Source organism: Crocodylus porosus, unplaced genomic scaffold, assembly GCF_001723895.1.
Source record: "Crocodylus porosus isolate Cpor-Errol unplaced genomic scaffold, CroPor_comp1, whole genome shotgun sequence".
NCBI lineage: Eukaryota > Metazoa > Chordata > Crocodylia > Crocodylidae > Crocodylus > Crocodylus porosus.
In genome coordinates, this window is record NW_017728952.1 from 832,472 (window position 1) to 835,225 (window position 2,754).

Genomic DNA, 2,754 nt, shown 5'->3' on the forward strand with positions numbered 1-2,754 from the left:
AGAAAGAAAGAGCCCTTTTCTCCGCAGAACCACCTGGGGTGACAAGGAACAAAGGTAATAAGCTGATGGAGAATAGGTTTAGGTTAGAGATCAGGAGGCAATACTTTATGGTTAGGGTGACCACAATCTGGAACCAGCTTCCCAGGGAAGTGGTCCTCGCCCCTACCTTGGGCAAATTCAAAAAGAGGTTAGATGATCACCTGTCTGGGGTCTTGTGAACCCAGCATTTGTTCCTGCCTGTGGCAGGGGATCAGGCTAGATGATCTGTTCAAGTCCCTCCTGACTCTAGCTACTATGAAACTATAACAAAAAATAATCATTAAGCAGATCGGCTTTTTCCTGGGTGTCAGTAGTCAGCTGCTGTAGCTGGTTTAGCAGGGGTCCAATTTTGCCCTTGTTTTTCTTTCAACTCCCCACATATCTGAAGGACTTTTTATCGTCTTTGATTTATGTAGCCAGATGGAGTTCAGTTACAGCCTTGGCTTTTCTAATTTGCTACCTGAAGAAGAAATAGAAGAGGTAGAGAAATGCAGCAAGGATGGCAATTATACCAAAGATGCTATAGGAGTATTATCACATTTTCTGTTTGCATAAGCAGCCTCTCAGGGACTGTTAGCATTGGATACCAGTCAGAATAAAAACATGTTATAGTACACACAAAGAAAGGGGAGGGGGAGGAAAAGAATAAACTCCCCGTTTTTCTGTAAGAAGCACAAGCCTCTATCACTTGAGCTAAAGGAGAACACTTAGCTGGTGTTACTAGAAGAAAATCCTTGTTACATGGTTCAGACGCTAGAGGGCATCCATTTCATTCCAATGGGAAGTAATAGGCCATTTTGACAAGGCTAAGCAAAATAAAACTTCTGCAGGGGTTACTGTACAGAATCTCAAACCATTTTCATAGTAACGTTAAAGCAAAAGGTCAAAAAGCACTAATGGTTTGGTCTGAAGATGAAGCTTACTGCGCAAGTTCAGAGTCATTAGCTCAAAGCAGGAGTCCATTCTTTAGAGAGGGAGTAAAATGCGATCAATAAAGCCTCCCACAAGTTTGTCATTCATATGAATTAAAGTTTACCTGCCTGGGACTTCTTCTAATACCCAAGTCTTAGGCACAGGGGTTATAGGAGGAACTAGTGAGATATCATAACATGATTCACAAGACTAATATTTGCATTTGCTTCTACAATGACATTTGCCTCTCCCAAGTCATTTTCTAGGCTAGAAGTTAAGGTATCAGTGGAAGGGTTTCAACTGGCATTGGAGTGTATTTGTCACCCAAAATGCTTCTCAATCTCCTAGTCCCATATCTGTATTTTCAGACTACCCTTTATGCCTGAGAGAGAAGTGCATGCCAACTATTAATGTGTATAAAAGATATAATTACTGCCAGTGTCACATCTGGCACCTTGCCTGCCTCTCTCCATGCCATACTGCCACATTTACAGATAAGCAAGATACTGGAGTTGTAGCCCTCCTGGCTTAAGACAGTAGAGCATCCTCTCTGTGGAGCCCTCAACTGTGGAACAGATTTGCATACTTCAAACAGTCCAAAACTGTTTTTCATGGCATGCTTATAGGCTTTTTTTCCACCCAGGTATCTAGAAAAAAAAAAAAACATTGGAGACTCAAAAAAAAAAAAAAAAAAGAAAGAAAGAAAAAAGTGGGATCTCTACCTATTGATTGAGATAGGATAGACATGAAGTTTTTCGGCATGTTAAAATATGATCAACAAAAATACAAGCTAAAAAAAATGTTACAAAGGCGAATCTGCAACTCCAGGTACCTTTGACCTTGTTACAGGTAACTGCTCAGTCATCTGTTGTTTGGACAATGAGTCAAACAGTAGGTAGGGTTTCTCCTGTCTGAAAACTATAGCATCTCCCCCTACCTCAGGCTGCACTGACGCATCCTGTTCACAGGTACTCTATTGCTGAACTGATTTGCTACAACCACTGCATTCGAATCACAAACAAGATCAAAGACCAAATTTAAATCTCGTGCCATTGATTCACTTTGTGCTTGGGTATGACTGATTGTCAGCAGGCAGAGGCGTCATGTGGGAGAGGTTAATATTTTACAGCTGAGTAAAGTTTAATTACTCTAGACATGGATACATTTGGATGACACAAAAAGCACCACTGGAATTAAGTTATGAGACAAAAGTCAGCTGCCTGAAAAGGTTATCAGTGGAAAAGGCTGTTTTGACAGAAAGAAAAAAAAAGCAGGAGATAGAGAACATTTCCCAAATGGAAGCTGATGGCAGGGAATGCTCTTTGAAGTAAAGATTTTTATTATGCTTGACAGTAATGGGTAGAACAGATATTGCTTATTTCCTGGTAAGCAACTGCCACACAAAATGAAACTAGGAGTATGCTTAGTGGGAAGATAGCATCACAATTTTTCTAGGAGACAGTCAGGTACTAGGCCTGACATTAGCAGGTGTTTAGTCTCAAGTCTGAGACTAGAAAGGGAGCACAGCTTGTAGGTTTTCTTATCAAGCAGCCAGTTAACTGGCTGTGTTTACTAGCTGCAACCTATATTGCTGCTCTTCGAATTTCTTGTTGAGGCTCTGGATACATTTTTTTCATGCTTATTAATGTGCATTCCATCCACGGGCCAACAAGACTGAAAGACCTCAACCACCTTCTGGCCCCAACCAAGGTGGTCATCTTTTGGAGCAAGCGAAGGAATCTCAACAGTGGGTCAGTGTAATAGGGAATCTTCACCATTTACTGGGAGTGGGCTACAAAGCTA